The 25,328-nt window shown below is 33.7% G+C and overlaps 1 protein-coding gene and 1 non-coding gene across 13 annotated transcripts in view; both read left to right on the top strand.

Moving 5' to 3' along the window:
• The window catches only part of Tenm4 (teneurin transmembrane protein 4), a 2,824,428-nt gene that overhangs the window by 669,297 nt on the left and 2,129,803 nt on the right, over positions 1-25,328 (top strand). The gene's annotated exons all lie outside the window — the stretch shown is intronic.
• LOC120890164 (small nucleolar RNA SNORA13) lies at positions 24,014-24,145 on the top strand. Its single transcript, XR_005734412.1, has one exon. It is a non-coding gene; the product is annotated as a small nucleolar RNA SNORA13 (small nucleolar RNA).

Below are 25,328 nucleotides of genomic sequence, written 5' to 3'. Positions count from 1 at the left end.
TAAGTGTATAGCATAGTATGAACTATCAGTAAAGTATTACACGGAAGATATGTAGAACTTTTGCATCTGCATATCTGAATTTTGTACTTGTGGAACAACAACTACATATTTGTACCTCCCATCAGCCCCTGGCAGCAAACATACCACTCTTCTTCTATGATTTTGATTATGTTAGGTCACTTATATGAGTAGAATCATGTAGTAGTTTTCTCTCTGTTTCTGCCTGTTTCACTGTTCATGATGTTCTCAAAGTTTATCCATGTCACACATAGCAGAATTTCATTCCTTTTAAGTATGATTAATACTCTATTATGTGGGTATGTATGCTTATTGCTTTTACCATACTTTCTTTATCCATTCATCTAGTGATGAAATTTCAGTTGCTTCTATAGCTGGGATATTGTGAATAATGTTGTAATGAACATATAAATGCAAATATATCTTCAAGATCCTGATGTCTTTGGGGTAAATACTCAGAAGTGGAACTTAGGTTCATAATATGTTATTTTTTAATGTTTTAGGAAATTTCTATACTGTCTCCCATAGTTAATACATAATTGTACACTCACATAAACAGTGCACAAGGGTTCAAATATTTTTATATCTTTACAGCTGTAACTCATTTATTCATTCACTTAATAAAATGGTCATTCTTTCAGGCGTGAGGTAATATTTTATTGAAGCTTTAATTTGTATTTCAATAATAATTTGTGGTGTTGAGCGTTTTGTCTCTATCTGTTGGCCATTTGTATGTCTTTTTTGTAGAAATAACTATTCAAATTAGGCATTGATTTTTTTTTTTGCGGGGGTGGGGGGAGGGCTCCTGCACAGTAGGAAATCACTCTAGCACTAAATTATACCTCTAGCCATTTTTGCTGATGCTTTAAATTCACTTATTTGGGAGTTTTTGTTATTAAATTTATGAGTTCCCTGTACCTTGGTTATTAACCCTTATCAAATATGTGATTTTCAAATATCTTTTTCCCACTTCACAGATTGCCATTTTACTTTATTATTTTCTATGTTTGCCAGAGGGATTTCTTGTTGCTTTTGTTGTTTGTTTATTTTTTGTTTTCTTTTGAATATAGTCTATGTATTTATTTTGCATTTTCTTGGTAGAAATGCCACATTTGCATTTAGTTTCATAGCTAAGAAGTCATTGTTCAGACCAACATCAAGAAAAAATTCCCTTGTGTTTCCTTCTAGAAATTTTAAAATTTCAGATTTTGTTTGTTTTGTCTTTGTTTTATTTTAATTTTTGTTTTGGGGTACCAGGGATTGAACTCAGGGGCACTCAACCACTGAGCCACATCCCTAGCCCTATTTTGTATTTTATTAGAGACAAGTTCTCTCTGAGTTGCTTAGCACCTCGCTAAATTGCTGAGGATGGTTTTGAACTCGCGATCCTCCTGCCTCTGCTTCCCAAGCCGCTGGGATTATAGGCGTGAGCCACCGTGCACAGCAAAAAAAATCAGATTATGTGACTCTTTTTAATGCATTTCATATTGGTGTTTGTGTATGGTATAAGGTTCCATTTGATTCTTTTGTATGCAGATATTCATTTTTCCCAATGCTTCTTGTTCAAGGGATTATCCTTCTTCCATTGTGTATTCTTGATGTTCTTGCTGAAGATCAGTTAAAGGATACACTTCTAGGCTCTGTAATTCAATTCCAGCATCTACATGTCATTTTTTATGCCTGTAGGATACTGTTTTGTTTACTGTAAGTCTTTAATATATTTTGATATCAGGAAATATAATGCCTTTAGCTTTGTTCTCTTTTCTCAAGATGGTTGTGTCAGGCTGGAGTTGTAGCTCAGTGTTAGAGCACTTGCCTTGCAAATGTGAGGCACTGAGTTCAATCCTAGGACCACCTGAAAACAAATAAAGTCATTGAGCTAATCTACAACTAAAAAACATTTTTTAAAAAAAGACGGTTGTGTCTATTTAAAGTCACATGAACATGAAGGAGTTTTTGCATTTATTTAACAAATGACCTCATGAATTTGATATGCTTTATATTGAGTCTGTAGATCCCTCTGGATAATCTGAACCTTTTAATATTATTAAGTCTTTTCATCCATGAAAATTAGATGTTTAACCATTTATGTATAATTTTAAAAAAATATTGTTAGCCTTTTATCTGTTCTTCATTATTAAAGGGCAATTTTTATTATGTGTAGTATTCTTGATTAAAAAGTTTTACTCTTCCTTTTACCAATTGGAATATATAATTTCACTTCCTGCCTGTCTACAAAGTTTATATTGAGAAATCCACTCAGTGTTAAATAGATTCTCTTATAAAAGTCACTATTTGGCTGCTTTATACATTCTCTTTGTTTGGGGCTTTGGGAATTCTTGAATCAAGGTGTTCATTTCATTCTTCAATTTGGGGAAGGTTTTGGCCATTATTCATTAAGTAAGATTTGGCCCTTTCTCTCTCTTCTTCTTTTGGAACTTATGAAATGAGTATATTGGGCTACTTCATGGTGTCCTGTAAGCTTTTCAAGCTTTATTCACTTGATTCTTTTTTTCTCCTGACTATCTAATTTAAATGGCCCAAATTCTTTTAGCTATTAGATCAAATTTTTTGATCTAATGTGCTGTTGAACCCGTCTAGTGAATTTTCAATCATTATATATTCACCTCCCAAATTTCTGTTTTTTATTTTCTCTTTGCCAAAATTATTTTTATTTATGCATATTTTACAAAGGTTAGAGGGCATTTTATGACGTCTATTTTCCTTTTTGTCAGTTCATTCATATACATTTATTTAGGATTAATGGCTAGCAATTTATTTTCTCTCTTTATTTGGGCCATATTTTGCTGTTTTTCTGGAATATCCTGACAATTTTTATTCATATCTTTGCATTTCGAAAACCAGCCACCTCTCCCAGTCTTTATGGACTGGCTTCATCCTAGAAGAGACTTTCACCAATTAGTCCAACTAGAGATTCTGGAATTTATCAAACCATTTCTGTGTCTGTGTTTCTCTGAATTTTGTGTGAAATTCTAATTATGGAATTTTCTGATTTCTTTTTTCAAAAGTACATAATCTTACTTTCTCTCATGTCTGTTTTCTATATTATGGCTTCTGGAGCAGGAGTATGGCAGCTCTTTTACATTGTTAACTGTTATTGTTATTGATACCCAGGGATCTAGGGTATGATATGTCTGGTCAGAACTCTGAGACAGATAAAAAAGAAACCAGTTCCCCAGAAAGCTCACTAGAAATCCAAGCATTGGGTAGGTTTCAGTGTTCTTTTCCACTCTCTAGGGAGAATCTGGGACCATGCTTGTAGGGTAGTAGGAGAACTCTTACATTTTGTTCTAAGCATTTACTTTGGTTCTCAGTGACCTTTATGTATAGAGTATGTTGGATACTACCCGTGCTCTGTGACAAGTAAGAGGGTGGCCAGTTCTTGGTTAGTGCTATGAACTGCTGGGACATTGGAGGCATGATTCATTCCTTTCCATCTCAGCTCGGAAGGAAGCTTGACCTGTTTTTGATTATAAAAAGCAAACTGGTCATAGAAAATTGCCCACCACTTGCCTTTTTTTGTTCATAGCTCACAGATATCCAAACTATAGCTTTACCTTACATCCTCTGATTAGGGCTGGAACATTGTACACACTGTTTCTTCTTCTCTTTAAGAAGTCATGAGCTGGATCTTCTCTGTGCTGGGCCAAGCTGACATGGGGGAGGAGATATTCAAGCAGAGCAGAATTATTCTTTTTAATATCCTATTCTGTACTTTTAATACATTTTTGTACTTGCCTAAGTTACAACTTCAAATTCAGGAATTCTCATAAAGGGATTTTGGGCCATGTATCTGTTAAATTAGTTTTTGTTGGGGGGGGAATGAGGTGTTCCATCACCTTGCTTACACTGCCCCCTATATTTTGTAAATATTTCCATATCACTCTTACACTATTGTCTTATGATTGTTGATTTAATTATTTATTCCTATTTCCTAAATTATAAGTATTTTGATCCACTGTATTACATTTATTTGGAAACACTCATGTGTTTAATTCACTTTTAAATCACCATTGCCCAGCCCACTGGTATTCAGAAGGTACTCAATGTTTATTGACTGGCTAAGCTAATGAATGAAAGACAATTCTAAAAATTCCCACTTAATTACACTTTGATCTTAGTTAAGGTAATTCACCAGTCTGACCAACAGTTTCTTTATCATAGTATGAAAATAATATGTGTCCACATTTATTTATTCTCACAGGTTTCTTAAAAATACTATAAGATCTACCAGTGCTTTAAAAATATTATATATATATATATATATATATATATATATATACATATATATGACTATACTATTATCACTTTCATTATTATTATCATAATCTCATCATCATTGCCACCACTACCCTCATTATCATTCTCTGTTTGGAAAGGACATATTTTTATCTCTTAAAGCCTATGTGTTTGATAATCTCCAAGTTCACCTGATTGATGAAGGTGTTTTTATTTTCTGACCTTCAATCAGTTGTGCAGAAAATGCTTGTTCAAATTTCTAAAAAAAGGTGTAAATTTACTGGCATATAATAATGGTCCTATCTCTTTGCAGAAAGTATCATGGCTTTTCTGCAAATACCACATACAGAAGATTTTACAATAGTGAGTGATTAACAAGGAAAGCAAACATTTCTATATTTTTATACTGTTCAAAATGTATTCACACAAATCTACACAATTTAATCACCATAGATACACTATGATAGAATTAATATATATGCTATTATTCCAATGTAAGAGATAAGGAAATTGAAAGTGTGAAGGTTAAGTAATTTGTCCTATGTCAAACTTAATTAACAACAAAAGTTGTGACAGAATCAGATCTATGATGCACTAATTTTATGTAATTTTATTATATAATACTAACATGGGCTTCTAAATTTCAATTTTACCACCATTTTTACTATAATCTTTATAGCAGTAATAGTTTACTTTAAAGAAATAATGGGAGCAGCAGAATGTGGAGAAAATCAAATGTATTTGGCATCTTTCATCTTATCCACCAGCTGTTCTTACTTTTAATTTATAATATGGTGTTAACTGGACCCCCAAATAACGAGTCTTTAATGACAGAACAGAATTGCTAATTATTTTCCTTAGCCAATTTTTTATTTCTCCGCCAATGAACTAATTATTGATGGGAACTTAGTTATATTTCTCCCAGTTTACTTTTAGACCGTAGTTAAAAAAGTGGGAAGAAACATGATAGTGTCTAGGGAAAATTATTGTATCTATTTTGTTTGCAGCTTGAAAGACACCAAAAAAGCCCAAGTGGTGGGAAATGGGTGTTATTTTCCCAAAACGAAGCATGGTTTGACTCTTATGGCCAAAGAGCAAAGTCATTTATGTGAAATCATTGTTTCTAGCAAAATCATTAAAGAAAATAGTCACTTCTAGACCAGATGGAAATGTTAGAGAGTCACACCTAAATTAGAGAAACCATTGGCCATATGTGAATCCCAAGCTATATGCCACAGTGTTATTTGATGAATTATTTCAAAAATGGCTTTAACAGTGAAATTTAGAGCACACAAGAAAGAAGGATAACTTTTACAGAACACTAAGCCTTGGGCTATAAGGCTGGAAACTTGAGGTTGTGTCAGAATGCCCCACTCAACCAGCTTCCTCACTTCACCTTAATAACTACCATTGTCAAAGTGCTGTCTTTTATGTTGTAAGGAGTTCTAGGTGGTTTTCATATGTTATATCAAATCCTAGCAATAACCACACAGGTTGACATGAGGATGATCTCAGTAATCACAATGTTAATGGTGGAAATGTGTTATTTGTCACAAACATGAGTGGCAGTGGCAGCCATCATTTTTAACCCTCAGATGAGCCCTGAGTTGTAGGTACTATTATTTCTTCTCCACTTACAGATAACAAATCTTTTTTTAAATTTTTTTCCTGGTACTTTTGATTGGACCCAGGGACACAATGAACCATATCCCCAACCCTTTTTGTATTGTAGTAAGAGAGCAGGTATCTCTGAGTTGCTTGGAGCCTTGCTAAATTGCTGAGACTGGCTTTGAACTCAAGATCTTCCTGTTTCAGCTTCCTGAGCCACTGGACATTACAGGTGTGCACCATCATGCCCAGCAGACAATGAATGTTAAGCCTAAGAGATTAAGTAAGTTGCCCAAGGTTGCCATGCAGCCAGAATGTGAACCCAGGTAATCTTGTTCTAAAGGCCACCCTTCCAATCACTATGTTAGATTAATGAGAAAAGAGAGGTAGGGACACAGGAGGGAAAGTGAGGTTCACTGGGAAAGAAGGCAGAAAGGAGGGGAGGGAGAGAGGGAGGGAGGGAGGGAGGGAGGGAGGGAGGAAGGAAGGAAGGAAGGAAGGAAGGAAGGAAGGTCCATCTTGCAATGACAATCTCTCTGATTTTAGGCTGCTGTTAGATCTTCTTAGACATATATTATATCACATAACTAGTTCCAGTTCTGGCCATATTGATAAGCCTATTAAAATTCTAAATGGTTGAGCATCACTTAGTCAAAATTCTTAAGACCAGAGGTATTTTGGATTTTTTTTTGAATCCAGAATATTTGAATTTGTATAATGAAATATCCGACCCATGTTTAAACATGAAATTCGCTTTTGCTTCATATTTACCTTATACAACTACAATGAATGTAACTAGAGTGGAGGTAACATTATCCAGTATTTCTGGTACATCTGTTTAGGCTTCATCTCATCTGATGATGTTCAGTGTGGAATTTTGTACTCATGGCATCATGATGGTGCTCATAAACACTGGGATTTGGGAGGATTTCAGATTTCAGATTTTCCAGATTAGAGGTACTGAATCCTTATTAAAGATATCTCTGTAAACAGTGAGCAATAGGAGGTTAGGAAGGAAAGAATTCAGGCCAATACTTCTCAGAGTACTGTGCATACAGAAATGGCTGGTGAGCCTTGAAAAGCAAGGTAGATCTCCACAGCTGGAAAGAACAGACACATGTATAACTCTCTTAATTGTTTTTATTTCAAAAATTTTAGTAAATCTTTTTTTGTGGGGGGGGGAACAAATTTACCAGAAAATTTCAAGAACTGCAATAGTACAAAGAATATCCTATGCTTTTATCTTTTCCTTGAGTAAGTTATTAACACTATGCTTCAATTCATTTATTATTTTGATTTAAATGTGTACATACTAAGAACAGCAATAGTTTATTTCATACTCAAAGAATGTATTTCCTACTGTTCTACAGATAGGTCTGATTGGCTTCCAAGTAGTAGAGGAGGATATGTCTGGTCCCTTTGGCTTTTTAGCCCCCTAGAATATAATTTTCTTTTTTAAATTTTTATTTGTTTATTTGCATTAGATATATATGACAGCAGAATGCATTTTGATTTCTTGTACACAGTTGCCCCAGAACTTTTCATTTCTCTCATTGTACATGATGTAGCATCACACCATATGTGCAGTCATATATGTACCTAGGGTTATGATGTCCATCTCATTCCACCATCTTTCATCCCCCATGCTCCCTCCCCTCCACTTCCTCCCTTTTGCTCAAAGTACCTCAATTTTTCCCATGCCCTACCATCCTGTTCTGGATTAGCATCCACTTATCAGAGAACATTTGGCCTTTGAATTTTCTGAGATTGGCTTACTTTACTGAGCATGATATTCTCCAGCTCCATCCATTAAACTGCAAAGGCCATAATTTTAGTCTTTTCTAATACTGAGTAATATTCCTTTGTGCATATATGCCACAGTTTCTTTATCCATTCATCTATTGAAGGGCATTTAGGTTGCTTCAACATTTTAGCTACTGTGAAGTGAAATGCTATAAACATTGATTTGGCTATGTTACCAGAGTATGCTAATTCTAAATTCTTTTCATATAGACTATGGAGTAGGATAGCTGGGTTAAATGATGGTTCCATTCCAAATTTTCTAAGGAATCTCCATACTGCTTTCCAGATTAGTTTCACCAATTGCAATCCCACCAGCAATGCATGAGTGTGCCTTCTCCCCACATCCTCACCAACATTTATTGTGTTTGTATTCTTGATACAATTCTGACTGGCATGAAATGAAATCTTAGAGTAGTTTTGATTGGCATTTTTCTAAATAATAGAGATGTTGAAGCCTTTTTCATATATTTTTATTGATTGTATATCTTCTTCTGAGAAGTATCTGTTCAGCTCCTTAGCCAATTTATTGATTGCAGCTGTTTATTTTATTTTTTGGTATTCAGTGTTTTCAGTTCTTCATATATCCTAGAGATTAGTGCTCTATCTGATGTGTATGTGGCAAAGATTTTGCTTTCAAACTGTAGGCTCTCTCTTCACCTCATTGATTGTTTCTTTTGCTGAAAAGAAGCATTTTAGTTTGAGTCCATCCCATTTATTAATTCTTGATTTTATTTCTTGTGCTTTAGGAGTGTCTTGTTAAGGAAGTCAGGGCCTAATCTGATGTGATAAAGAGATGAGCCTACTTTTTTTAGGTGCAGAGTCTCTGGTCTAATTCCTAGGTCTTTGAACCACTTTACCTTAAGTTTTGTGCATGGTGAAAGATAGGGTTTTATTTTCATTTCACTGCATATGGATTTCAGTTCTCCCAGCACCATTTGTTGAAGAGGCTATCTTTTTTCCAATATATATTTTTGGCAACTTTGTTTAGTATGAGATAACTGTATTTATATGAGTTTGTCTCTGTGTCTTCTATTCAGTACCATTGGTCTACATGTCTCTTTTGGTGCCAGTACCATGCCAGTTTTGTTACTATAGCTTTGTAGTATAGTTTAAGGTCTGGTATTGTGATGCCTCCTGCTTCACTCTCCTTGCTAAGGATTTATTTGGCTATTCTAGTTCTCTTATTTTCCCAAATGAATTTCATGATTGTTTTTTCTGTTTCTACAAGGGATGACATTGAGATTTTAATTGGAATTGCATTGAATCTGTATAGTGCTTGAAAATATTAATTTTGCCTATCCAAGAGTATGGGAGATCTTTCCATCTTCCAATGTAATTTTTTATTTTAGAGGTCTTTCACCTCTTTTGTTAAGTTGATTCCCAAGTATTTTATTTTATTGATACTATTATGAATGGGCTAGTTTTCCTAATTTCTCAGAGGATTCATCACTGAAATATAGAAATGCCCTTAACTTATGGGTATTGATTTTATATCCTGCTACTTTGCTGAATTCATTTATTAAGTCTAGAAGTTTTCTCATGGAGTTTTTTGGATACTCTAAGTATAGAATCATGTCAGCAAATAATGATAGTTTGTGTTCTTCTTTTCCTATTTGTATCCTTTAATTTATTTTGTCTGTCTAATTGCTCTGGCCAGTGTTTCAAGAACTATGTTGAATAGAAGTAATGAAAGAGGGCATCCCTGTCTCGTTCCAGTTTTTAGAGGGAATGTTTCCAATTTTTCTCCATTTAGAATGATGTTGACCTTGTGTTTAGCATAGATAGCTTTTACAATTTTGAGGTATGTTTGTACTATCCTTAGTTTTTCTAGTATTTTGAACGTGAAAGAATATATTTTATCAAATGTTTTCTCTGCATCAATTGCTATAATTATATGATTCTTACCTTTTAATCTATTGATGTGATGAGTTATATTTATTGATTTCAATTTGTTGAATAAACCTTGCATTCCTGGAATGAATCCCTCTTGATCATGGTGTACTGTTTTTTTTAACATGTGTTTGAATGCAATTTGCTAGAATTTTATTGAGAATTTTTGCATCAATGTTCATCAGGTATATTGGTCTGAAATATTTTCTTTTCTTGATGTGTCTCTGCCTGGTTTTGGTATCAGGATGATACTAGCTTCATAGAATGTGTTTGGAAGGGTTCCCTCCTTTTCTATTTCATGGAATAATTTGAGGAGTATTGGTATTAATTCTTCTTTGTAGGTCTTGTAGAACATAGCTATGAATGTGTCTTGTCCTGGGCTTTTCTTGGTTCATAGGCTTTTGATGGCATCTTCTATTTACTTGCTTGAAATTGGTCATTTTAAATTGACTCAGTTTGGGTTAATCATATGACTGTAGAAATTTGTTGGTGTCTTTGAGGTTTTCTATTTTACTGGAGTATAGATTTTCAAAATAGTTTCTGATTGTTTTCTTTATTTCAGTAGTGTCTGTCATATTTCTTTTTTCATCATAAATTTTAATAATTTGAATTTTCTCTATTTTTCCTTTTTCTTAGGATGGCTAAAGGTTTGTCAGTTTAATTTATTTTTTCAAATAACCAGCTTTTTATTTTGCAAGTTTTTTGAATTCTTTGTTTTGTTTCAATTTCATTGATTTAATCTCTGATTTTAATTATTTTATGTCTTCTACTATTGTTGATATTGGTTTATTCTTTTTCTAGGACTTTGAGATGTAATGTCAAAGCCCTAGGGTTTATATGTTGACTTTTTCATGTTTGTTTGTTTGTTTATTTATTTATTTATTTATTTATTTATTTATTTTTGGTGCTGGGACTGAACTTAGGGACACTCAACCACTGAGCTACATCCCAAGGCATATTTGTATTTTATTTAGATACAGGGTCTCACTGAGTTGCTTAGCACCTCACTATTACTGAGGCTGGCTTTGAAGTCATGATCTCATCTCAGCCTCCCGATCTACTAGAATTACAGGTGTGCACTACCATGCTTGGATGACTTTTTTCTTCTTTTAATAAATGAGCTTAATGCAATGAACTTTCCTCTTAGCACTGCCTTCAGAGTGTCTCATAAATTTTGATAAGTTATATCAGAGTTCTCATTTACCTCTATGAATTTTTTTATCTCCTTCCTGATATCTTCTGTTATTCATGTACCATTTGATAGCATATTGTTTAGTTTCAGTGTATTGAAATAACTTGTATTATTAATTTTATCATTGATTTCTAATTTTATTCCCTTATTGTCAGAATGTAGGGGTCTCTCTCTCTCTCTCTCTCTCTCTCTCTCTCTCTCTCTTTCTCTCTCTCTCTCTCTCTCTCTCTCTCTCTCTCGTATTCACTAAGACTTGCTTTGGGGCATAACATATGATCTATTTTGTAGAAAGAACCCATGTGCTGCTGAGAAGAAAGTGTAGTCTCTCATTGATGAATGGAATATTCTATATATGTGTGCTAAGTCTGACTCATTAATTGTATTATGTTGTTCTATAGTTTGTTTGTTTAGTTTTTGTTTTGAAGATTTATTCAGTGGCCAGAGAAGTGTATTAAAGTCACCCAGTATTATTGTGTCATTGTCTATTTGGTTCTTGTATTTGAGAAGGGTTTGTTTGATATTATGCTTGTTTTGTCTTGTTGATGTATGAATCCCTTAAGTAGTATAAAATGTCCTTCTTTATTCCTTTTCACTAGCTTTGGTTTGAAGTCTACTTTATCTGATATGAGATGGAAACCCCTGCTTATTTACATGGTCCATGTAAGTGGTATGTTTTTTCCACCCTTTCACCTTCAGTCTATGGATGTCTTTTCCTGTGAGATGAGTATCTTGAAGGTCTCATACTGTTGGGTCTTTTTTATTTTAAAATACAATTTTCCAGTCTATGTCTATTAATTGATAAGTCTATTCATACTCAGGGTTGTTATTAAAATATGATTTGTATTCCCAGACATTTAGGTTTAATTTTGGTTTTAACTTGGCTTGGTTTCTCCTTTGATTGGCCTTTCCTTTAGTATACTTCCTCCCTTTGCTGATTTTCATTGTTGTTTCTCATTTCTTCCTCCTGGAATATGTTACTGACAATGCTTTTTAGTGCAGGCTTTCTCACTGCAAATTCTTTTAACTTTTGTTCTTCATGAAAGGTCTTTATTTTGTCATCATATCGTAAGCTCAATTTTTCTGGGTATAAGATTCCTACTTGGCATCCATTTTCTCTCAGAGCTTGGTATATACTGTTTCAGGGTTTCCTGGCTTTGAGGGTCTGGGTTGCAAAATCTGCTGAGATGTGAATTGGTCTTCCCCTATGTGTGATCTGATTCCTTTGTCTTGAAGGCTTTAAAATTTTATCCTTGTTCTACATGCTAGGCATTTTCATTATACTGTGACTTGGTGTAGATCTGTTATAATTTTGTACATTTGGTGTCCTGTAAACCTCGTGTATTTGATTTCCAATTCATTCTTCATGTTTGGGAAATTTTCTGATATTATTTGATTGAAGAGATTGTGCATTCCTTTGGTTTGAATCTCTGTGCCTTCTTCTATCCCAATAAATCTTAGCTTTGATCTTTTGACACTATCCCATAATTCTTGGATGTTCTGTTCATAGTTTGTTTCCATCTTCACTGTGTGGTCAACTTTATTTTCAAGATTTTATACTTTGTCTTCATTATCTGATGTTCTGTCTTCCAGGTGATCTAGTCTGTCGGTGGTACTTTCTATTGAGTTTTTTTTTTTTATTTGGTATATTATTTCCTTCATTTCAAGGATTTCTTTGTTTTATTGGTTACTCAAGACAATACAATGATCTTGACATATCATACATTTGATTCAAACAGAGTATGAATTCTTATTTTTCCATGTGTACAGATTACAGGATCACATTGGTTATACAGCCACATTTATACATACAGCAATGCTAGTCTGTTGTATTCTGCTGCCCTTCCTATTCCCCCTCTCCTCCCCTCCCATCACCTCTCTCTACCCAATCTACTGTGACACATTTCTCTTTTTTTCTTCCCCCTCACTCCATCATATGTGTGATTTTGTATAACAATGAGAGTCTCCGCACAATTCCCCTTTTCAAGGATTTCTGATTGATTTTTTTTTTCAGAATCTCTATTTCTTCAAGGAATCTTGCTACTTATATTTGCTCCCATATCCCTTTGTTGGTAAAATCATGTTTGCTCCCTTATCTCTTTGTTTGAGTGATCAGTTTTTACCTGTATTTGCTCACTTAGGTTATTCCCTAATTCATAGATCATTTTAATTATGTACATTCTGAACTCCTTTGCTGATATTTTATCAAATGTACTGTCCATGGATTCTATTATTGTAGTATCTTGGTTTGTTTGGGACATTTTCTTTCCTCCCTTTTCATGTTGTCTATGCGTTTTCCTTTCTAGCAGTGTGGATCTGAGGTATTATAGTTCTACCCTATAATCTTGTAGTGTCTCTGCAGATTACCTGTACCTCATCTTGGTATTCGGCTTCCTATCCCTAAACAGTGTCCCAAGTTGGATGCAAATAAAGATGGTGGTGGCAATAGCAGAGTTAACTCAAGATAGTAGAGGGGGTGTCCCAAGATAGATGCAACCTGGGCTATCTGTTGGGATGCAGTGTCCTCCAGGTCCAATCTGTTGTCACAAGGTGGAAACTAATCCATGGGGAGGGCTGTAGCAATGGATGCAGTGTTCCAAGATGAAAGTGGGGTAGACCCAGGTTAGCAGGGTGGGTCCTGGGACTGGGCCTGGGGTCTGGCATGAATCTGTCAGTCAGTGGGTTCTCCTGGGCCTAACATTGGCCTAATATCCCATGGAGGTCAATGTGGTGGTTCTAGTCCTGGGCCTGGGCTCTGGCATTGGTCTGCCAGTTAGCAGGGTAGACCTTAAAAACAGGAATATTATCTTATGAAACCAAGAATAGTTATCAATGGCATTAATTATGATGATACTTTAAACTACTAACAATATTTCAGTGTTGTCAGTTAATGAGTAATTCTTTTATGACATTTTTTTCCCTTCCAGTAATAGATCCATTCTAGGATTGGTATTGTTTTAATATTTAAATATCATTTCTTTAAGAACACTTCCTAGCTTTTAATTTTTTTTGGTCTTCTATTACACTGATAAATTTTAATAATATTCTCCAGGCTTTAAAAATTAAATATTCTTTATTTTTTTTCTCATGCTGCCTCATAAATATATTCAGGGTATTCATTTCTTTCTGAAATTGTACATAGTTGATACTGGTATCTCCTCAGCGTTTCACAATATCTGAAGCTGCACAATATCCATCTGTCTTTCACTGATCGATTGGTCAGGATGTTGTCTGGCTTCTTCATGTGTGGTTCCTATATCTGCCTTACTAACAATAAGCAGTCTCTAATAAACACTTCAAAAAAGGATAAATAACGTGCTCTTCATCTAAACTTCCCTCCAACTTTAACATCAATTGATGATTCTTGCCTGGTCCGATAATTATGATGGTAACTGTAAAGAAATCATTTTTCCGTCTCCAGCATTCTGCCTCTGTTTACCTGATTACACTTAATATTCAACTCCAAACAAGATTCAAGTTTCCTCCCTTTTAAGTGGTATGTGTTAGTGCATGCATACAAATGTACACATGCCCACACACACATGCAATATGTAATTTTTATCAGTTTGGAATGATAGATTCCTGTTTTTCCCACAGTCTCAAAATTAATTACTATACTAAATTGTGTTTATGTTCAAAGAGTTCCAGATTTGGCCAGTGACCCCTTGAGGATGAATCCCATATCCTAGTGCTATGTCCCTATCATCTAAAATCCCATATACTAGTGCTATGTCCCTATCATCTAAAACAATATTTTTCTTTCCTTTTTTTCCCTTTCTCCTTCCTTCCTTGTGTTCTTTTATTATGTAAGTTGCTTGATATACAAAAATATTTTGCAGTGGAATCACCACCTTCTCAGGCTCTCATCCAACATCAGACAGGATGTAGAGCCATGAAGCCTGAGACCTAGGTTGTATTCCATACCATGAACTAGTTGTATAGGTCTGGGTCCTCCAAGAAGTATATCCTATGACAGGATTAAACATGCAATTACTATATTAGAATACAAGATTATATGATTGGAAATGTGAGGGAGCTAGAAGAAGCTGGAAGAGCCAACAGACTAAGATAGAAGTCTGAGTTTGAATGAAAAAGCAGAAATTTGACTGAACACATCTTAGCCTGTGCAGATGAAGGTAGCTTTAGCAAAGCCTCTGGGAAGTCCTTGAATCAAAGTGGGTCATCAGCTGGGAAATGTGTTTCAAAGAAATGGATTAGTCTTGATAGTCCCCTGCACTATCATTGGCAGGAAGAGCCCATGGAAGGTGTATTCTTAGCACAAACACTGAGATTCCAGACCACTGCTCTGGAGCACCAGGCCTGTTAAGTCCTCTCTTTCCTGTAGTAGAAAGTTTTCTACACATTGTTTTGTCTTTGCACCGGGCTTTTCTGTGTATCATGTACCTACTATGAAATAAGTTCACGCTCATTGCCCTTCCTCTTCAGAGATATATTTGAGAAATAAAATCAGGTGGATGAAAACACTATGTGAAAGTCAAAATCTATACCAATATACCAGGATTCATGTTTCTGTCATTAATTATTAGAAGTATCACAATACCCAGTTGACATATGAAACAGAGGAAAAGGAATCTCCACAGAATAGCATTTGTCATGTGAAAAAAAGGCTTTGAGTGGGTAACAACATGCCATGGAAATATGTGGAAGGGGCACTGATTCAGAATTAGAAAATCAGGGAAGACTCATTGAAGAAAGGTTATCCAGGAAAACTCTAAGCATACGAATTCCATTGGCTGAAATAGGGAGGTGAGAACAGAAGAGAGCTCTCAACTGTAATCTATATATGCAAGAACTAGTTTAGCATGTTTAGGAAATGTGAAGAAAATTATGGTGGGTATGCAGGGAGGGGAAAAGTACAAAACAAACCTGTGAGATCAACAACCTTGGAGTCAGTGTTAAGGAATCACTAGCCCATACACAGGTGTTGACACAGTGCAAATACTAAATAATCCTGGCAGGGAAGGGGGCATTTCCATCATGCCAAGTTTTGTTGTTTGTTTTTGTTTTTCTTTGAAGTTCCCACTACCTTCCTACCATTATCTTTTAAAGAAAGAAATGTGTGTACTACTTGGAGATTTTTCTGGATTCTCCTAGAAAGGAAATATCACATATGAAACACACCAAAGCTGCATAAAGACCATGAGATCTTTAAAGTTAGAGTCCTAATTTAAAATTTGTATTTAGTTTCAACAAATAGAATGGATTATCTAAATTAGAGATTCTAGTTTTCCCCTGGGGTGTCAATTTCATATCCTTGTTAATTATGAGTTTCAATGAAAACAGTCCAAGATGCTGGTTTAGTTGAACCAACTGGAGCTTGCAAGATCAGATATTGAAATACACAGAGACGTACACATGAACTGTTTCCAAAACGACTGTTTGAAATAGTCCAAAAGATCTACAAGCTACAACTTAGATCAAAGAAACATTGGGGTAATCCCCAAGTCAAACTGAATTCTCCATGGGTATTTGTGGCAATTTGACTGAAAACTGCACACTCTCAAATCCCTGTGGAGCTTGTTTGAGGTTTGAAGAGACATGAATAAGCATGCAAGATGGAAATTGTGAAGTCCACAGATATTTATTGACAGAGCTTATTTCACTTTTCCCATGCCAGAGACATGAAAAGATTTTCTGTTTCTTTTTAAGCACTTGATCCACTCCAAAGGACAGCTAGATAAACACCACAGACAGGAGGAATTACTGACTCACCAGAAATACACCAGTGTGGGGACAGCAGCAAAGCCCTGATTGCCAGCTCTGTGAATGGTTGGTCTGTCTAGCTATCACTGTCCATTGAATGTTTTTTCTAGTCAGTCTCTTACATTAATTGATTCCCTATGTCCATCTTTCTTTTCTACATCTCTTCTAATGAAGGAGCTGTGCAGACGACTAAAACGGATGGCATATAATTTGAACATCAAATGCTAACAACTAGTCATTGCCAAAATATTGAGCAATTTTATTATTCTTTTTTTTTTTTTTTGAGCATGTGTTTTCAATGATGTGACCATGAGTTACAGGAGTTTTTGCAGCTGTTATAACAGATGTATTGGACAGCAAGGAATGGTGCCAAATGGTAGGAGAAATAAGGGTAGTCCAATATAGCACCATGTAACACCATGGAAGTCCATCCTCTATGGCATTATAAGCCCTGATTAGGAATCATTCTGACAGGACTTTGCTTAAAAAGCAGACAGACAAACCTTACCCTGGACCTCAGCCTTGCAGCTTACTAGTTGTGTGGCCTTATTTACTCTGGTTACTTCACATTTTAAGATAAAATGGACTCAGTTTTCAAATGTAGAGAATGGTGTATAATTTCTGATTTATTTGAGGATTCAGTAAAATGAATGTAAAATACCTAGCATGCTAGAATTTCATGACATGGTAACTATTATAATTTATTACTAATATTGTTGCAAAATTGTTAATAGCAAGTACAGAGCTATTATCACTATTATCATTTCTTTGATAGAGCATACTTTGTCTACTTAGTTTAGTACCTAATTTAGTTAATTCACCTTAATTTTTTTAAGTATTTAACACAAATCATGATGTAAACAGTATAGTATGTTGGCAGAAAATGTGTGTGTGTGTGTGTGTGTGTGTGTGTGTGTGTGTGTGTGTGTGTATGATATAATCAACTAAGGTGGATAAATTATAGTATAATAAAATTTAAATGTGAACAACAATTGGGAAATCACAGATAAAGATAATGTATTAAGTAACTTTCTCTAGTTTAATTAAAAAAGGAAACCCAAACTATAGAAATGCCATTCGAACTGGATGTATCTGTGGTCTTTTGTTTGTTAGATATAGTAAACATTTAATTCTTTTATTTTTTCTGGAATAATTCTAAACATAGTAACCAAACATGAAGTGTCTTGTAGTTATTTATTAATTTAAATAAAGTATTTCCATAGTAATATAAAATTAAAAAATAGGATTTTCTCCTAGGTTTTCCTTTTTGGGAATCCACATTAAGTAGGTACAAGAAGAGCATCTCTAATTTGAAAAGTTGATGTTCCAATGCTCCAAAATATAAAAGGTTTTGAATTCCCGCATAATATACCAAGTAGAAAATTCCACACCTGACCTCCTTTGATGGATCATAGTCAAAATACAGGGACACTAAAAATATTGTGTAAAATTACCTTCAGAATATGATATTCAAATATGTGTGTATGAAATATAGATGAATTTCATGTACAGATTTTGGATCTATCCCCAAGGTATCACATTATATATATATATATATATAAATAATACAAACTGCAAATAAGTCTACACTCAGAATATTTTTGGTTCTAACCATTTTAATATAAGGGATACAAAACTTGTATTTAAAAGAATATATGTGAGAATATCGACTTTTTTCTTATTTTCTGGTCCTATTTCCATATTTACCATATTAATTTACCTTATTCACTATATTTATTCACATGTAGTCATTATCCAGAAGTTTTTTAAAAATATAATAATTTGGATAAAGAATTATACAACAATGGTATTCTACATAACATGATCAAATTAAATGCTTGTAGACCTGAAAAGTTCTAATTGGAGGACTGTTCCATTAAAAATGTCTGGTTGAGTTCTCATTGAGGAGGACTGTTCCATTAAAAATGTCTGGTTGAGTTCTCATTGAGGAGGACGTTTCCCTCAGTCATTTTAATTTAATTCTGTAACATAGTTATTCTATGCTATAAATATATTATTAGTTTAAATGTTAATTTCTTTGCTTATCTTTATATATAAGCTTGCATTTAACTTTCATGGCAAACTCTCCACATGGAATAATGAGAACAATAGGCAGAAATGAGCAAAGTACACGAGAAATATTGGGAAATAACTTCTTAGAAGATCTACCAATGTAGTCTAAACATTTGTGAAAGTTTGCAACACTAGTAATAGGGTGCATTGTTACTGTACTTTATAGCTAGAAAGACTGAGTAAAGCTCCTTGTTTGTATAGCATTATCTAAACTGAATTCTATTAGCAAGTACTACATTTATTTAATTTTCGATAACCAATTTTCTGAAACTATGAAGAATATAAATGCAGAGAAGAATACTTATTTTTTCAACCAGGTGTTTTAAATTTAAATAAAAGTAATGTCATCTCATTAGGTATTGCTAAAAAAAAACAAATATAGAACAGTATACAATCTGCTATAGGAACTTCGTGTGTGGTGATATTGTAGAGGGCAACAGGAAGAGCTGACTTCAGAGAGGCCAACAGAAGATTTGGTATAAGGTGGAAATAAGTATATATAGGCAGAAGATCCCTCCAGATGTTGCACAGTATAATCAGAAAACATAGCCAAGAAGTAGTATTCCATGTACTAATGTTATAAAGGAAGTTTATTAGGTAGCTCAAATTAATTTTATGGAGAGCTGAATAAGGCTTACCTCATTATGTCATTCACTTCTCCTCTATTTTAAACTCCACCCATGAGGCTTGGTTCAGAAGAGAAAAGTCACATAAATAAACTTAGCAGGTTTTAACTATGTGTGATTAGAGTCTATGGAAATAAAATACTTCTTCTTCTTCTTCTTTTTTTTTTTTTTGGTTGTTTGGTTTCCAAACCGAAACATATTATGCTCACATAATAAGCATTCAACAGAAATTCATTTATCAAAATGTAAATGATCGTACTTCCTCATGCGTTGTCTACAAAGTCATGTATGTAAAATTTTATTAAGCTGAATAGTTCATCTTTCTCAAAAGATCTGCTTACATTTAGAAGGATGGAAGTCTTTGGTAAGTTCTGACTGTTGGTGGTTTTATATTATATTGAAAGCATTTAACTATATTTCAGCAAGGTAAACATAAAAGAAGGTTAAAAGGAATAGTCTTTTAGATAGCTAGGCAGCTAGTGTTTGACAGTATAAATTGAATCGGTCCCTTATCTTATAAAGGCAGAAGACACTGAGAATGAGTGAAGAAAATTGGACTTCTAAAATGATAAAATATTCAATAACTCTCTGGAAGGAAAATCTCAGTTTTCATAACTTGATTTCTAACCAAATTTATATTATGTGGAAAAAACACTGCATAGAAAACATTTCAGTCTCCTATTGCATTCTGAAGCATATTAATTATAACATAAACAAAGGCGACAAGACAATTGGAATTGTTATTTAGTTTTCTGCAATGTGTTCACATTCATGTGTTTTGCATGTTACCTTGCAAATCTTTATAATAACTCTACTTTTGAGACAATAATAGTGAGTTTAAGAAAGGCCTACAAATGCTGAAGATTCTCAGCAAGGATGTAACAGTGACTATTTGAAATACAAGTTCCATTTGGCCCCACAACTCATGCCTATTCACTACTAGTATTTATTAAATGTTATTTATTATTTTAATGAAGTTTGCCATATTTGAGTAACAATCTAAGTAATTTATTTATTTGTATGCATGTGTGTAGATATCTATTTATCTACACATATGAATATATATATGTATATATATTATATATCATAGATTTTGCCACATAAACTCTTGTAAGTATTCAATTCATTTGCATTGATTATACTCACATTGTTATACAAAAGTCACCATTATTCATCTACAGAATTTTCTCAATATCCAAATTGAAACTCTGTGCCCATTAAATACTAACTGCCTAGTACCTAATTCCTTCCAGTGCTTTGTTACTGTTATTTTCTATCTACAAATTAGAGTACTCTAGGTACCTCTTTTGGTCTGGTATAGTGTTTTCAAGGTGTATCCATATTTTAGGATGTATTTGAATTGTATTTCTTTTGTAGGCTGAATGTTATTCCATAGTTTTAATCCATTCATCTATTCCTGAACATTTGGGTTGTTACAACCTTTTGGCTACTGTAATAATGTTGCTGTGTATATGATTTTGCAAATATTTCTATTGAAGCTACCCGATTTCAATTATTTGGGGTATTTTGCAGAAATGGAATTGATAAGCCATATAGTAAACTGTTAAATTATTAATTATTAATTTACTTGTAGAAATCATCTCATGTTATATTAAGTAAATTACTTTAAAAGGCCACTTTATGATTGATACAGTCAGGATAGATTTAATTAAACAAAATAACAAATCATTACTCTTTGGACAGTAAAATCTTACATCCTGCTCACTCTGGATATCCCATGGGAATCAGGAGGAGGAGTGGAGGTGGATTCTACACAGTCCATCAAAGATCTAGCAGAAAATACAACATTCTTAGCAACATAAGGACCAGGAGAACTTTTTCATTTCAAGGGCTTCTGGGGGGTTTTACAAAGGCAATGGCATATTTGAATCTAAAAATGGCTCATGTAATATGCAGTTTTTAGATCATTTGTGAGAAATAATTTTCATGGTCCTGATAAATTGCCAGAAGTGTTGGACCTCTTATGTTTAAGAACAAAAATTCTGTATAACAAAATATGAATTAGAACATGGCTAATCAATTAAAGGAATTCCAAATTACTCAACATTTATGATGACAGAAAAACACAATGAAAGGAAGAGAAAGGCTTACATAATTCGTGTTGTGTGTACTCTGAATCTCTCCCTATACAGTAAGCCAAATTCACCTTTGCAGGATATATATATATATATATATATTATATATATATGAATGAAATGAAGTCTTCTCAATAATAATAGTCTTGTATTTGTTACCTCAAACAAAAGAAACCCACAATATTAATAAGTAATAAAAATGAAGAGAATTTGGATGAAGAAGAAATGTTTTGCAGAAAAAGAAAATGCTTCATTCACTTATTATTCATTTATACATATATTTAGCAAGAAATCAACATTAAAATGAGAAATGATTATGACACAAGAGATTTTGTAACATATAATCAAGATATACCTAAAATATAATTTTAAAATAAAAATTCTTGGGGATAGAAAAGAGCAAGGCAATTCAAAACTATTAACCAAATACAGTATTTCTTGAGTACAGAGACTAAGAAAATGAAGGTCATGTGAGGGGTGACACTCTCTAATATACACAGTATCACCTGTGTTCTCAGAGCAGTGAGAAAAAAAGGACTCCTATCCTTTCAGTTAGGGTTCCTAATCTCTGTCCTGTGCATGGATGATTAAATGAAGACCACAAGAAGTTAAATGGCAGCAGGACAATTTGGACAATTGAAGCTTGCTTTTAAACTCTATTCTCATGAACCCATTGAAATGGTCTTTACAATTCTGTGATTGTTATCTAAATTGAATATCAGACCAGAATCTGTTTTCTTTTGAGAAAGATTATAGGCAAGTAAACCTAGGTTATATAAATTAGTGACTTTGAAAGGCTGGGAAAAAAACAAAAATTCTTTATAACAAAATATGAATTAACACATGGCTAATCAATTAAAGGAATTCCAAATTATTCAACATTTATGATGACAGAAAAGCATAATGAGATATTTTATTCTTTCCAGTTGATAAGTTTGTTGATGGAGGTGTTTTTGTATTTTGGACCTCAAATTGGTACAGCCTTTTTGAATGACTATTTGTATCAAGAACCATATAGTTTTTGTCAATCTCAATTTTTACCAAGTAATTCTGTTCCCAGAAATTCATTCTAAATAATCAGTTATAAACACAAAGTGTGTGTATATCTAAATCTCTACATCTGTATCTCTTTCTAATGTACAGTCTAACATTACTTTTAACAAAAAATTAAAACAACCAAATATTTTTGCTCAGAAATTTACACAATTTTATACAGCCATTACAAAACACACCAAAAAGGGAATATCAAGTATAAATAAAAAATTTTAAAATTGTTAAATGGGTCTGAACAGAAGCACCCTAAAGTGTGTCTCTGACAGAGGGGAGAGTCAGAGCATCAGAGGTGACACTGTTCCTAGGAGTAAGTGACCTTACTTACTCAGAGCCTTCAAGAGCAGTAAGGACAACCCTAAATAGGCCTGAGAATTAGAAGACAACAAGAGAAAAATATGTTAATTTGAAAAAAAAGGCATCTTAAATTACAATATAGGATGTAAGGTGAATTATATAAGTGAATTTATGTGTAGAGTTAAATGCCAAATCTGTATACCAAAATGTTGACATTTGTTTTTTTTCTGGGTAAGTTTTGAATAACTTCCTTAGATTTTCTTCCCCAGTTTTGTACAATTGATATTTAGTACTTTTAGTATCAATTTAAAAAAAATATAAAGCTGAAGGACTTTACTTGGTCAGTCTCTGGACTGGAATTCAGTGACATCACCTCCTAACAACCAGTTGGGCTGGAGAAAACACCTGAAATGAGTGGAGTTTGGCAGATTCTCTTTTCTGTCAATTGGGACTTCAATCTGTTCTATGCTGTGCTGTGCTAAAGATGGAGGCTGGGTAGACCTGTAGTTCTTGGGGGTATGCACATGCCAAAAGGAAGGGTCTGAAAAAGGAAGAAAAGGAAGGAAATGATTGGAGAGAAGCAGAGATGAGGAACAGCAGAGTAACCTGAGCCTTGATTCCAGATGCCATAAACTCTACCCCATGAAATATCTATATCTTTCCATTAATTCCCCTTTTGGATTAAACTGTTCTGAGTTAGTTTTATTTTCTATACACTTAAAATATCCTAGACTAAAACTGTATATGATAGTTACTAAATATATTTGATTTATATATGACTGAAATTTGGCTTAATTAGAATGAATGAACTTGAGAGTTCAGAGGACATTCTAGGAAATGGCTGGACTGCTTTATTCTTCATAAAAGACTCAAAATAGCATTACTAACTTTCATTCATCTTCTGTTTGGTTATCTCTATTAAGCAAGTATTCTCTCCACTGAGAACTCTTTACCTTTTCATTCTCCGGTTCCTCCTACCAGTGTTTCAAAAAGTGAATATTTTTGTAGCATTCCCTTCAAATTTTCTATGCCTTGAATAATATTGGATAATTGCTTTGTAATTTCAGGCTTTACTCATTTTACTTCGGACCCTCCAGCAAGATGCTTACTATAAATAATAAACACAAGCATGGATTCTGTGTGATGTGTCCAGGCCATGTCTTATCCCATAATGCTTAATATACTGTAAAAGAATCTGGAGTTGTAACCACAGAATTACCTCATTAACAAATTATGTGATCATGAGAGAATTCCTTAACTTTTCTGAACTTTGGTTTCATCATTAGTAAAATAGTTGCAACCTCTATTTAACAGGTTTGTTATTATGCTTTGGATAAAGGTTCAGAATAACTATGGTCAATTTAAATATCAATAAATACAACCTTTTTGTTGGCATGCTCACTTTTTGAAACTAGTAATTACGGGGTCAAAGAGGCATAAATCAATGCTTATCAGGCTTTTCCTGCCCTTAAATTTGATATTTTAATATAGGAGTTGTGTAAGTAAAAATAATTAAATAAATAAATATTAAGCTTATGAATACTATTTATTAAATATCATTTGATAATTTTATGGATATTTATGAAGTTATAATATTGTTAAACATATGTAAGATTCTTTTCCTGAATTATTACATGGTCCATGCATAGTAATAGGTAGATGCAACTAATCCTGTTTTTATAGATGAGGAAATTAAGGTTCAGAAAGGTTAAATAATTTACTGAAAGTCAGATAGAAAATGAGTGTCAATGTCACTATTGTAACTGGATTTATTCAGCTACAAAGTTATCATTCTTTCCTTACAGTGCCTTGCCCCTGAGAAAGAACACTGTTAATACCATATTACAATGATTGAAACTAATTCACTTTGATTTTCATTTTTTGGCAACATGTAAAAGCAGAGAAAAAATCAGAGTCATATTTCATCAGTAACTTCCCTGTTGGTATGTTTAAAAATGAAAATCAGAGCAGTGACCTTCAATCATCTTTCTTTTCCCAGTGTGCTGATTATCTTCTATCTGTCCTTCTGGAGGAGCACACCCTCCTGTACCCACCCTGCTGTATCTGGGAGACCAACCTGCAAGGCTACACCAATAAGTCTCTAACCTGACCTTTTGTTGGATTCAACCAATGGAGAGCCCCAGTAGGAAGCAGTGGGAAAGATAACAAATGAGAGGGAGTTACTTTCTAATTATTTTAGCACTTGGTCCTTAGCTCCTTTCTAACCCCAGGGTAGACTGTAAGAATCCACTCTGAGCACATCTTGATAAATAGTTATTTTATTAAACCATCTCAAAATAATAATTAATTTTATTCTAGGACCTTGTCATTTGTTTTATTTTTGTGATGCTTTCTCATATACTTGATACAAAACAAGGGACTTGACACACTAAATATATGTGAAAAAAAGTGTATAAACTCTAAAAAAGAATAAAGTGACTTCATTAGAATAAAATGATATATTTGCTTTTTTCTTATAGAAGACACACTAGCTGGTGCAACAACTATAGGTGTCTGATAATTCCCAAATAGTTTCTTCTTCAACAGATATCATTAAACCAAATAGAAAAACAAGTTTTTTATCCAGGCTTCTTTTCTCTTTTATAAGCAAAGACATCTTGGAACCCCATGAAAGCTGAGAAGACTCCGTCATATAGCCAGACTCCCTGCCTGGGAAACTGAAGGTAATCCAAA

The sequence above is a fragment of the Ictidomys tridecemlineatus genome, chromosome 4 (genome assembly GCF_052094955.1).
Source record: "Ictidomys tridecemlineatus isolate mIctTri1 chromosome 4, mIctTri1.hap1, whole genome shotgun sequence".
Classification (NCBI taxonomy): Eukaryota; Metazoa; Chordata; class Mammalia; order Rodentia; family Sciuridae; genus Ictidomys; species Ictidomys tridecemlineatus.
Note: the sequence above shows the minus strand (reverse complement) of the source record. Positions and strands in the feature narration are given on the sequence as shown.